This window comes from Saimiri boliviensis, chromosome X, assembly GCF_048565385.1.
Source record: "Saimiri boliviensis isolate mSaiBol1 chromosome X, mSaiBol1.pri, whole genome shotgun sequence".
In the NCBI taxonomy this organism is placed as follows: domain Eukaryota; kingdom Metazoa; phylum Chordata; class Mammalia; order Primates; family Cebidae; genus Saimiri; species Saimiri boliviensis.
Genome location: NC_133470.1, coordinates 91,913,126 through 91,927,514, shown reverse-complemented (window position 1 = coordinate 91,927,514; position 14,389 = coordinate 91,913,126).

Here is a 14,389-nt window from a genome sequence, read left to right as displayed (position 1 = left end):
TATAATCCTACTGGCCATCCAGCAGAATGTCTTTTCCCAAATTATAATTTGGAATGATACTACCCCTTTAACCTCTATTAAGGGTCATGGTGGCCAGCTGCTGTGGCTCAGGCTAGGTATAACCTTTTATCAGCACTTCGAGAGACAAAGACAGGAGGATTATTTGAGTCCAGGAGTTTGAGACCATATAGACCACATAGTAAGACCTTATCTCTAAAAAAGAAAAAATCAGCCAGGCACTGGGCATGGTGGCATGTGCCTACAGTCCCAGCTACTTGGGAAGCTGGGACGGGAGGATCAATTGAGCCTGGGAGGTGTATGCTACAGTGAGCTACCATTATGCGACTGCACTCCATCCTGGGCGCGAGTCCCTGTCTCAAAAAAAGGGCCATGGTAAATAAAAACCCAGTGTCACTCATTGTCACATATAGAGATACTGTTTGAGACTTCAGTCATTAGATGACCAATACTACTTACTATTTACATGAATGCCTGGGAAAAATTCCTGGCCTTTCCCTCTACAAAGAATGATTCCACAGCCATTGCATAATTAATATGTTTCTATTTCATGTACACTGTGGGTTTTACAGCATATAGATTCTCTTTTTCCCTAATGGCTGCTAGGGCTCTTGGAGACAATTTCATGGCCATATTATGTAGAACATCATGATCTGCAATTGTAGGTCACACCTAGATTACTTTGGCACCAAACTTCTTTTCTCTTTCATCTTTTATCCCTTCTTTTGATTTCAGCTACCATGCCATAAATTTTACACATTCTTTTTTGTTTTTCAACACTTAATAACTATGTAAGAGAAGAAGGAGAAAAGGAAGAAAGAAATGTAAATAAATACAGAAGACTTTCTCTATTATTTAAAACTGAGCCCAGTTAGGTTACATACATTGGGATTTTTCCAACAGCCCAAATCCCACAACACAAGGGTGCATTTTCAAAGTGCTCATGTAGGCATTCTATCTGAAAATCAAGGGCAATATTATAACTTATAAGAGAGACTAGTCAGACATCTATTGTGTTGTCTCAGACTCGTGGGACCAACTGGATTCACAGTATGTTTTCCTTCCTGGGCAGTGATGTCCTATGAAGACAGCAAAGTAAGAGCCTTCCACAATTAAGGTGATTCTCCTTTCCAGTATCTGGAGCTGTGCATGCTTTCCAGTTTCTCTGATGAATGGAGGTTTGAGGAGGTGATAACTTAGCACAATCCATATTGCATCACATTTTATTTGCTTACTGTTGTTGATGCTCAGAGATATTTTGAAGATAAAATCGGAAGTGTTACGTGTCTTCCCAAATCAATAGTTTAATATCTTGGTTGCAGGTCCCCCTACCATTAATCTCTGTCTGCTTGTAAAGCTATGGGTTACATTCGATGTAGCCAGTAATAAGCATGCTTTTCCATTGGTTTGGGCTCAGAAAAATAAATATGTATTTTAGATACACTTCATTTTAAAGAGGTGAATATCATCATCAATCAATTAAATAAATTTTATTTGCCCAGAAATATTATTACATGTCACTTTTTGAAAGTGAATAAAATACTTGCAGCTAGCTTTATGGTGTGTTCAGTACATACTGACATATGACAAATTTAAATTTAAATACATTGACTATAGCACTATATCTCAATTCACTAGTAAGTCGCCTTTAAGGTTTTCAGCTGCACAAAAGAAATAGTAACCTTTTTGAGAAAGTCACTAGGCTATGTTTCAGAACTTATCAATGTGGAGTGGATTCTGTAAATGGCTATAAATGTCAACCATTAATTTTCTTAATGCCATGATAATCTTAAATTTAGCAACTAGGCAAGTAAAATGCTTCTTTAAAAGCTGGGTGCATGAAATCATATTCATTATGAAAATAGCTTGTCTCATTTCCAGGAAGTGATTTTTTTACAACATTCATCAAACTCTCTTTTCCAGAGTATAGGTCATTTTAAAAGAGAAGTAGCAATGTGGATATTGGTGTCATGTTTATTCATAGACTTTAAAGCAAAGCATGCTTGAGCCAGAAAGGGTCTTAAAGATCATCTAGTCTAACTTCTTTTTACAGAGAGAGAAAGTCAGAGCAAGAGAGAGGAATGCATTTGGCTAAGATTGTCAAGCTTAAGTGGAAAGAAGCACTGCATGTGTGTGTGTGAGTGTGTGTGTGTGTGTGTGTGTGTGTGTGTGTGTGTGCAGGGAGAGAGAGAGAAAAAAACCAAAAGACAGATGCACACACAGAGAGAAGAGAGACAGAGAATGCCAAAAGAGGGTAAAAGAGAAAGTGAGGTAGGGAGAGAGACAGACAGAAAGAGAAAAATTTATTAAACCATGAGTTCATATAACCAGTGGCAACCCTTTCTTTCTTCTGAGCAACTGGTATTTTGGTGACTTAGGGTTCAATGAATATAACCAAATCTATTTGGCAGTAACCAAAGTCAACAGCTATTGAAAGTGTGGGAAGGGCCGGGCGCGGTGGCTCAAGCCTGTAATCCCAGCACTTTGGGAGGCCGAGGCGGGTGGATCACAAGGTCAAGAGATCGAGACCATCCTGGTCAACATGGTGAAACCCTGTCTCTACTAAAAATACAAAAAAATTAGCTGGGCATGGTGGCACATGCCTGTAATCCAAGCTACTCAGGAGGCTGAGGCAGGAGAATTGCCTGAGCCCAGGAGGCGGAGGTTGCGGTGAGCCGAGATCGTGCCATTGCACTCCAGCCTGGGTAACAAGAGCGAAACTCCGTCTCAAAAAAAAAAAAAAAAAAAAAGAAAGTGTGGGAAAATGTTGTAATGATATTTATGTTCATGTTCACGTTAATATCAGCATGGATTTGAAATGAGCCAAATTTAAATATAGATGACAGTTAAGACTACTGAGAAATCCAAAAATCTATGAGGCTCAAGTGTGAAAAGAACCCTTGGAAAAGTCTTACTGGAAACATTTGCCTTTTCAGACAATTATCCATAATAGAGAGGAATTTATATTACCACTAACTGTTTGCATTATTTAGTATGGTAAATGCCTTAAAGATCCAAACCAGCAATTAATCTTCTTAAAAACAAAATAACTATTTGAAATTTCCTTCTGTTAGCAAGAAGATTTCATCTGTATGTTATTTGTCTCTAATAATTCATCGTAACCTAACATGTCTTAGGGCAATTTTCACGTATTCATTTGCATGGGTGAGGGAGTCTAAGGATCTTTTAACTGGCTGTCACGTTCCACTCACATCTGCTCTTTCTCTCAGAGCCATCAGCAGGGCTGAATAATGTTTATGAAGACACACAGCAGTATACAGCAGGCTGAGCCATGCGTAAGGCTAAGAAAGAAGTAAGGAAGATTAAAAAGGGGGAAAATTGACTTTGAAAAGAGAGTGAAAAATATAGACGAGAGAGAAAAGAAAAAGAGGATTAGGAAAGGGCATGAGATACCAGACCACGACATAACTGCAAGTTGAAAACCCATGTGCTAGCCTGTTACGAATGCTTTTTTACATTCCCAAGGCTCCTAAAAGATCTTTTTAAGACAAATGAATGTTGTCTTTTAAAACATAAGCTGTTTTGGAAAGTATGAAATATGCATTTTGCTCTTAAAAAAGCACCACTTTACATCCATAATGCATCAAAAGCCTACAGGATTTTATACATCTTCACAAGGTGAACTTTCACACAATACCAAGAAATTTATCATTGGACAGAAATATGAAATTATTAAATATGTTTAAGAGAGAATCTGTGCTTTCAGAATTTTATTTGAACTTGCGATTATCACTCAAGTATAAAAGTATTACCAAAACCACAAGTAACCAAGCAAGTGCACTCAATGAGTGCCGTTTCCTTTCTTCCCATCAAACAGCAATTCAATTGTGCTGTCTAGTATTTTGTTCTGTTTGTTTTGTTTTGTCATTTTGATTCTTTTCTCAGAAAGTTGACCTGTTGTGAATAGGACCTTGTGGGTGGCCCAGGAACTTTTCTATAACACATACTCTGAGCAACTTAGTTCTAGGTAGTGTCCAGGAACAATCTGGTTTTAAGTCAGAAACAGTCCATTGTATCCCAAGTATCCATCAGCCAATGAAAGGGCAAATAAAAAAGTGGTGTATCCATACAATGGAGTATTACTGCTCAGTACTTTAGAAGGAAATTATGGCACATGTTATGACAGGGATAAACCTGGAGGACATCATGCTATGTGAAATAAGTCAGTAACAAAGACACAAATACTGTATGATTCTACTCATTTGAGGTTCCTAGAGTCGTCCAATTCATAGCGAGGCAAAGTAGAATGGTGACTGCCAGGAGCTCGGGGGAGGAGGATTGGGAAGTTAGTGTTTAATGAGCAGAGTTTCAGTTTGGGAAGATGGAAAGTGTTCTGTGGATGGATTGTGGTGATGGTAGCACTGTACTATGAATTTACTTAATACCACTAAGCTGTTCACTTAAAAATGGTTAAGATGGCAAATTTTGTGTTATTTTACCACAATTTCTAAAAAGAAAAAAAAAAGACAGGAAGAAATAGCCCACTCTAGCACCACCAGGACTTGTGTCTCATATCTGTTTTCTTTAGTCCTTCTCGGTCCCTTTAAGATGTTGTGGATCCTAAAGAACATACTTTAAACTCCTCAGTCACAAGTATTCCCCGGGTTGCTACTTCCAGAACTCTCCTTCTCTAATGTTTTCTTCCCTGAAGAATAATAACTAAAATTGAGCCTATTAGAGCCCTCTTCAAGTTAGCCCTCTCTCAATTAGCATTCTCCTTATAATTACATATCCTCTCAGGTTAGAGATCTTCCTTGCTGAGGGGCTGAGGCATTAATGGATGAGGTGGGTGGAGTGGAACAGTTCCCAACATAAGAAGCAATGTGACTCTGAGTCATCTGGTATTTGATTGCTTAATGGAGTTCAATGGATGGCATCTAACCTTTGGGAATAGTTGTTCCTCTGCTTTGTTTCTCTCTGTAGAACACATTAGTCATTGTCCCTGATTTGGTAGGTCAGCCCCTTGAAATTTTGCCTTTAAAGAAATAGTCCATTTGCCTGCATTTTCCTCCTACCCCTCTGGTCATGCAGAGATGACTGTCTTGATACAAGATCTATCCATTGCCAAGCTGCCATGGCACATGTGGGACAGAGTCGGTACTGCTTACAGACTTGATGCGGTTACAACAGCTGGGTACCTGAAGAGGTCCATATATCAGCCTTGTCATTCAGTTACTTTCAGTTATTCAGCCTCATCCAAAATCCTTAAATTTTTTATGAAAAATATTAGTAGCACAGAAGGAAAAAAAGTGTTATTAAGCTAATAAAACAAAACTCCATTGGAACTAACTGGGAAAGCGAGAGAAATTATCATGAGAAATATACAACTAATTAATTCCTTGCTCGACACAGTTAAAGATTGTTTAGATTAGACAGAGCAAAAAGGGTGGTATCTTTTTTAATAATGAAAAATAAACCTACATACCAATATGCATTTAAACAAATATGACAGAATGAGGGCATTATGATTTAGATACTTTGAGCATACTTGGAACAATAAATTTAGCAGACATTTTAAAATGGCCTGAAGAACTCACAGTGAGTGTTGTATGGAAGAGGCAATAGGGGGAACCTGGCTTAAGGAACTAAGCGTGAAATAACAGCAACAAAACTGAATCCAATAAAGACAACAATACTTTCTCTTAAGAGTTTGCTCCTCTTTCTTGCACAGGCAGAAAGCTTTTGAATTCAGTTGGCCAGAATAATAGGTACTGATTTTTATAAAAGTGTCACCTCCACTGTTTTGAGGGCACTCTGTAATTTTAAGTAAGAAGAATAGAATATTATTGAAACCAGATTCCTATATCCTTATTTCTGTTACAGATTAGAGTTCTGTGTGCTTGTACTGAAGCAGAGCAAGTTGTCTTGTGTTATGTTCATAAAAGTGATAGGACTCTAAAAACATTAGTTTTAATTTGGATACAAGACGGGCCAGATATTTTATTGCCAAATCCCTGCACTTAGAGAAGTAGCACTCTTTCATCTTGCTAGGGACATTGCTTCAAGAATTAAAGCAATGCAGTATTTTTCAAATTGATGGAAAAGATGAAGTGTGACTTTGCAAAGTGCCTGACATCTCCTTGAGGCACCTGTGGGTCAGTCATTACCAGGGAATAGCGCAGAACCGAGTGCTTTTTACATCGAAGTTCCAGAATCCTTCTCTCTACAGAGTAAATATGCTCAGCATAGCTGGTTGGAATTCAAATAGCTTACTTACATATTCTATAAAATGAGGTCACTTTTTGCCATAGGAAAAAAAAATCACAATCTATATAGAAAAATGTTTGGCAAGGAAGGGTTAAGATAGTGTCAACTCTGCACCTTATAGGTTACAAGATTGGCAAAACAGGTATGAGCCCTTAACAATATTTTCTCAGTGGAATGGGCCCTTGTTTTCTACTTTCAGAACCAGATATTTGTGTCTCTATCCACTGACACATACTCTTCATCTTTTATTCTGGATGCTTTAATTAATTTTAGGAGTCACAAACATGTTGGACTTGGAAATTATACATAGTCTAAATCCCTCATTTTGTAGATCATAAAATATGTATTAGCTGAAATGACTTGCTTAGGGTCATGTAACTACTTAGTAGCAGACTTTTTTACTATACTGTCATTAGTCAACTTTTAAAATAAATGTAATACATAAACCTGATGATAAAAATTGAAACCATACAGAAAGATTTAAAGTAGACCCCTATTTATCCCCTCTAATTAAAACACTTTAATGTTTTAGTCTATCCTTTCTTTGTTAGTAATATGTATATACCCAAATTGTACGTTTATTTCAAATTATATTTATGTTGTTGAAATTAATTTAAAAATATATACTACAGTCCCGATTTCAGGAAACTTATTTGATTTACAAATAAGATGCATGTCAAAAAAGTTTGAGAACCTGAAATGATAAGTTGAGGTCTATATATTATATTTTTAATTAAAGAAGCTGAAGGCCGGGCGCGGTGGCTCAAGCCTGTAATCCCAGCACTTTGGGAGGCCGAGGCGGGTGGATCATGAGGTCAAGAGATCGAGACTATCCTGGTCAACATGGTGAAACCCTGTCTCTACTAAAAATACAAAAAAATTAGCTGGGCATGGTGGCGTGTGCCTGTAATCCCAGCTACTCAGGAGGCTGAGGCAGGAGAATTGCCTGAACCCAGGAGGCGGAGGTTGCGGTGAGCTGAGATCGCGTCATTGCACTCCAGCCTGGGTAACAAGAGCGAAACTCCATCTCAAAAAAAAAAAAAAGAAGCTGAAGAGATTGAGGGTTTTAGTAAGGTTTTTTGTTTGCTTTTAAAAATTGTTTTGTAATATAAATTTATATTGGAAAATATATAAATTTGAATGTCACAATTTATATATTTCTCTACACTTACAAATACATGCAGTGAGGTAGTAAAGTTAATTACTTTAACAGCTAATACTAGAGATAGTTATTTTAAGGAAAGGGACTGTATTTGATTAGATAAATACCTTAAAAAGTACTTGAGGATGAGAATGATGAGGTCCCATGCATTTGATTAGAGGAAGGAAATGAAATAAAAGAAATAAACCATTCTTGGAAATTAAAATAAAAGACAGGGATTCAATAAAAGAGAAAGTAAAGAAATTGAAAGTTGAGCAGACAGGAAGGAAGGTGGCACCTTCAAGGAAAGGCAACCCTTAGGAATTTAGGAATTCTTTGTGAAAGAATAGGCAGAGAAGTTTCAAGAACAAGGATGTTAAATAGCTACTCCCACATTCACTCAACTTCAGTGCAATGCTGCACCGAACACTCCTGTTAATTAAAATAATCACAAATATATAAAAAGAAAAATTTAAGCTGTTACTGGAAAAGAGAAGGATCCCATAACACGCAAGAAATGGAATATTCTGAAAGCTGTGACATGGATAGGAGCAACACACCTACAAATGCCTTGGTTGAAAATGTAATCTTCATGAGAGTAGGAAACTCCTCCTTAACAACAATAAACTGTCTTTGAACATGAAGACCCAACCATTAAATAAAGTAACTTTTTTTACTCACTGAATATTTGTTGAGTGAATAAAGAAATGGTTTGGGAAACTCAAATAAAGGAATAGCAACCAAGTTTCAGGAAGAGGAGGAGAAGCACAAGACTTTAAAAGAAGCCTAGACTTTGAACCAGAACTGATAATGAGAACATAAACTGTCAGGAATTCACAAATATGTTGGGGAAACACTGGACTTCCACAGGACTTGGGACGGTAGATTAACACATTTTTTTCAAATCCTAAATGCTAGAATGACTTCAGCTGACATCAAGATTTTTCTTTTTCTGCTTACATGTAATTTAATATTTTAAAATAGTCATCATGCTATCCAATAAATGTTGTAACTTTTTTTTTCCACTTAGAAACAAGTGTGGATTTACATTAATTTGAATGGTGTTGTATTTAGTGGATACAAATTATTTAACTTTTTGCCAGTTTTCAACTGTGCACTGCAAACGAGCAATGCTGCACTGAACACTCCTGTTAATTAAAATAATCATATATATATATATATATAAATTTAAACTGTTACTGGAAAACAGAAGGATCCCAGACAGGCAAGAAATGGAATATTCTGAAAGCTGTGATATGGATAGGAGAAGATCTAGGGCCATAGTATTCTGTTGTTCTTTCACATATGAATGCAAAACCCACATGAGAGGTAAATAGATGGGATCCCCGAGTAGACCCTCTTCAAATCCCCATTCCCCTGGTGGAAGTGAACATAAGTAAGAGCCTGGACCTGCGGGACAGTGGGAGAAGGGTACAATACAGTAATCTGAGAACTACTCCAGCACCAGACCACTAAGTGACAACTAGAATATTCACTCGCCTATGTGACACCCCTAGCAAGGGTGATGTGCTAAAAAGAGAGGGGCCAGTGCTGTAACAGGTCATAATGGGCAGTAATGACAATTTTTGAAGAGGTCAGTCTTCAAGCTGACTTTATGATACTAACACAAACATGGAGAGAAACTGATGCCACAGCACTGTGTACGGGAATCCCCTCCATATTTATTTACAACTGACTTGATCATCAATCTAGCAAAACAAAACTTCAAAAACGTCAAACTTCACTTTTCTTTTCAAAAATAAATTATGTGTACTAACTAGCAGAACTTAGTAGCAAATGCAAAGTTAGGACATGAAAACGGAACAATTCACCAGACATAGGAAAAGATTCAGTAGTCCAGAAGAAAAAAGACCAGTTCCAGGAATAAGGATAGATGTCTACCACTGAAATAGGCTTAATCTATGGAACTGAAGAAAACATTAGAAAAATGATGTTTTGCATTCTCCAAGAGTTTTAAGAAAACATTTTTATAGATGGAAACAAAGCAACGAGAAATCAGGCAAGATGGCTTTTACATAAAATACACAATTATAGAATGAAAAAAACCAGTACCATCAAGGCGATGAACAATAGATAAACCAAATCTGTAAAACAGTAGAGGGCTGGGCGCGGTGGCTCAAGCCTGTAATCCCAGCACTTTGGGAGGCCGAGGCGGGTGGATCACGAGGTCAAGAGATCGAGACCATCCTGATCAACATGGTGAAACCCCGTCTCTACTAAAAATACAAAAAAATTAGCTGGGCATGGTGGCGCGTGCCTGTAATCCCAGCTACTCAGGAGGCTGAGGCAGGAGAATTGCCTGAACCCAGGAGGCGGAGGTTGTGGTGAGCCGAGATCGCGCCATTGCACTCCAGCCTGGGTAACAAGAGCGAAGAGCGAAACTCTGTCTCAAAAAAAAAAAAAAAAAAAAAAAACAGTAGAAAACCAAATCTGTAAAACAGAAGATTTTAAAAAGTTTTCCTAAAACCTAGAGAAAAGGGTTAAGAGATAGAAACACAACATGCAAACATGTAAAGGCCATGAAATTCTTAAGTACATAGGATTGGAATTTTTGAAACAGAAAGGAACAAATGAAGGAGAAGCAATAGAGAAATAATAGGAAAACTTAAATTAGCCTAAACTCAAAGAGTTTAGGCTAATTAAGTTTTAGCTACTTAAATCTTCTTTGGAGGAAAAAATACAGGATGTCCATTCATGCTGCTGAAAGGAATACATAGTGTAGCCAGTCTTTTTCTTTTGACATTTGCCAAATAGCAGAGGAAATCAGCATTTTTCCCTTGAGCAAAGAGACAGGAAGCTGAAAATATCAGCTGGCACTTGGAAGGACAATCATAGTGATTCCATAGATGACATGTAAGAAGAAAGATAAAGAAAGATCTTAAAGAAGTATGAATGCCTGAATGGAAGCTTGCTGGTTTTCTGCCAAAGATAAATGTCTCTGAAGATCATCAGTCAACCAGTCACCTTCAGGCAGTCAACTTGAATTTTAGGCCCCTCCTAAGAAATAAATAGTCCCACAAATGCATTCTTGACCAAACCAAACCAAAAACACTGACAATAGATGTCACATAATTTCTCATTATATCTATATCTATCTATATTGATTATATGTGTGATAATCACAGGCAATGAACCACATTCCCACATACAAATGCTTGATTTATGTCACATGCCTCTGCAGATTATCCACTATTGATCATGGAATAACTTCTAAATTCCAACTGAATTTAATTCAACACATATTAACTGTATACTTACTGTGTGCCAAACATGTATATGAATTATGTGCTTCATATTATTTTTTCATATGGAAATCAATGACTGGCTGATCTCAGGCAAGTGAGAAGTGTCATCCAGCATCAGTGGGAAATCAGATCATTTTACTGTGGTTACCACAAGGTACCACATTCATTCTCATTCCTGTGCAAGAGAAGGAAATAGTTACTCTCAATCTTCCAGTATGAAAATCATGAAAAGGTATTTTTCAATATTCTCTTTGAAAGAATGACTTTGCAAATAATAATATATATGCCAGAGATATCGACTATGGTTCTTTTTCTCGTTAAAAGCTGAATAAGATTGGCTTGAGATTTCATTCTACATCATGCCAAAGTCCAAAATGTTCCTCCCAATTATATGATTTTCAAGGTTATGGGTTTGGATGGGGAGTAGTGGGAGTGCCACAAAATCTCATGCTGATCAAGGGTTCCCAACTCCTGCTGTATTTGATCAGTTGATGGATTGCCTCAATCTCTTAAGGACACTGTCCCTGTTAACACACAATGACAACTCACATAGAAAATTTAGCCTCTTCCCTCAAAATGAGAATAATAATAAAAAAAAAACAACAACAACAACACCCACTCACACAAAGCCTACTGCAGCATCTTTCTTTGTAGAGAAACACAGCAAAAGGAACTAGGCTTTCCAGCTCCAGGCTCTTCTTAAGAACTTGCAGATCATCTTAGGTTACTTTCCCTTGCCTGTGGAAGACGGAGTAAGGTGAGAGAGTGAGAGAGCTAGAGGTCATTCATTAATCCAAACCCTCCTGTTTGGGTGTGGGAAAGAAGTATTCTCTTTTAGCAGCCAGAGAGGAACTTGGTTTGATTTCCATTAAAATCTGTTTAATGGAAAATATAATTTTCACGTCTATTTCAACACTTGGTGTCTCCCATATCTCTCCCACATGTGATGATTTGAGGAATCTCAGTTTATTCCTATATGGGTCTTCTCCACAAAATAAGTGAGTGACAACTTGAGTTTTGAGACTGTACAGAAAATTCTTCTTTCTTTGAATTAGACCAGGAAACAATTAATGATGTAGTTATCGAGCAGAGATATATACCTTCCTTTATGTTTACATTTTTAAATAGTTCCTTTGGTTCACTTAAAATTACTCTTCTCACCCTCCCTCCTTCCAATGTGGGGCTTCCATTAGATGTCTAGCTAGGTATTAGTTATGTGCTGGCAGTGTTCAATAGGAATTAAAACAAATATGCCTACTGTATAATGCACTCAGACTGAAACTCCATAGCTATTCGGTTACATCTCTCACAAGCCATCAGCTGATATCTGCAGGTGCAACTGGGTTTATATTTGAGTCAAACTTGACCATTTCTGGTTCTTCCCTAAGAGCTCCATATTCCCCAGTCTTGCTGTCCTAGTTGCCCTCATCTGGTACTCATGGCTGTGTCTTGTTTAAGATGCATCAGTATTACGCCAAAGCATTTCTTTCACACTCTTGCTTGCAGAGTTCAGTTGGTTTCGTTTCCACTTCATTTCCAGATAAATAATTCACTTTTCTCATTACATTCAGAGCTTTATCATAATCCACAACAGCTGAGAACCTGTAAGAAAGCAAAGCACAAACTAGTCTGCTTTTTCTGGACTGAGCTCAGTACTCTGACCCACCAAGTAGCACAATGTCCTCCAGATCTCTCTTTCTCATCTGAAAGCCTCCAAGGGCACTAAAAATTTCTGCTTTAGACTCTGAAGGGCTGTTTGCTTGGATGGTATGAATGATCTCCAGGTGAGACCTCATAGGCATTCCATCAACTCACAGCAAATCTCAGACCATTTGTCATAGCCATGTTCAAAAACTGTAATCCAATAATATTCCCCAAAAGTAATCCCAACTTTGGATAATGGTTTTCCCAAGAGGTTGGAAAATAATTTCCCCAGGAGTGCATCTAAATGATAAAATCTATTCTCCAGACTGGCTGAAAACAATTCTGACTCTGAATAATGTCCCTCCAATAAATCAGAGTGACAGACTATACTCAGTTTGTCTCACAAACCTCTACCATCCCCTATATACCCTTCAGACCTTACTCCAAAATTGACACCCGTTTATTGAATGGTCTGAAATTGGTAAGGCACAAATAGGAAGTGACTTCATTCTTCCCCCAGAACTATTCCCTACCCTGCTTTGATGGATCTTTTGCCATACAACTGAAAACCTAACTTCCATAGAATTATTTTTTCCCATATAGTTACAACAACAAAAAGCCTCATGACACGTTTTTAGGGACTGAAAGTTCAGCCCATTCCAAGTTCAATCTCACATCGAATACAGAACTTCTATTTCCTGCACTCATCTCCCTCTCCAAGTTCAGGCCTGACCTGTGGCTTAGGCACCTGAACTTGAGATGAAAAGTAGCCTGAGTTATTTGCTTTTCATTTGTTATTTTCCATTTTTCCCCGGTATCAGGCTTAGAGAGGTGGTTGAAAGAAAGGGTGGGAGACTATTTATTCAGCTGTAAATTTCTTGTGTGGCTAGTGACCCAAATGCTAGTTCATTTGTTGGGCACATTTATAGACTGTTCAGAAAATTTCCTGTAGGGTCTTTAGCACCACATGGTCCCTTAAAATGTGGGCAAAGTATACTCTGGCAAAAATTTGTGAACCCTCTCAGGTCTTCCCCATGACACTATCTCCCAGGTCCCATTTCTGTAGAAGACCATCATAAGGAGCAAGATGGCTAGAGGCTGGCTCCCTTCTATGGCATCTACTAGTTTGGGAAGAATACTCCAAATTCTTGAAATGCCAAATGGGAAAAGTGAAGGCTGCCCCACTGACACTCTCTTTTCATCCTGCCACTACAAGTAGTGCCAAACAACATTCAGGTGAGAAACAAACACAAGTTTCTATGTTCACATTTTTAAAGACATGTATCCAGTTTCCCAAGAGTTATCCCATTACGTTCCACTCTGGTGTCAAAGTCGGGGTAAGGGGTGGTCGTTTTGGTAGCTTAGCAAACATCCAACCAGGGAATCATGTATAAGCCTCCCTAGTTGCAGAGAGCCCCAAGTGTTCTAAGTGTTTGTTTTGGAGCCCCTTTCTTGGGCTAAGGATCAAGCAATGGAAAGTATAAAACTATATCTCTGCACTAACGGGTAGGAACAGGCTTACCTCTTCCAGTTATGAATTTGCCCCACTTAAATGAATGAAAAAATTTCTAGTCTTCTCTCTCTACAGGCTGGTAGCAATGAGCAGCCTTATAAGACCAATCAACCACACTTTGATAAGTCTTATGGGAATGTCTCTAGCAAATACTCTTTGGAAGATGGAGGTATTTATTACCCAATGTCCTCAGATTTGGAGCATTAATTATTAACTGAAACAAAAGTTCTAGAATCATATACAAAAGATCCATTCAACATCCTGTTGCAACAGCAAGAAATGGGAGAAGCATACATAGCAAGGATGTACCATATGTGCATTTAACTTAAATTGTAAACATGTGGGCTGGGAAGACAGAAAGAGGGAGGGCTGGTGGGTGACAGGGAGGAGGAGAGGGAGAGGGAATGAATGAGTGAACAGAAGAAAACAAGAATAATTAAAATGATGAGGGTCAATTTTCATGGCATTTTACTTGGTAAGTAAACTTTGCAAGCCTATGTCCCCAGAATGAGCTCAATAGATGGTGCACATAAGTCAAATATTTTCAGAATCTTAGTGTTGTGACTTTTGAAACATAAG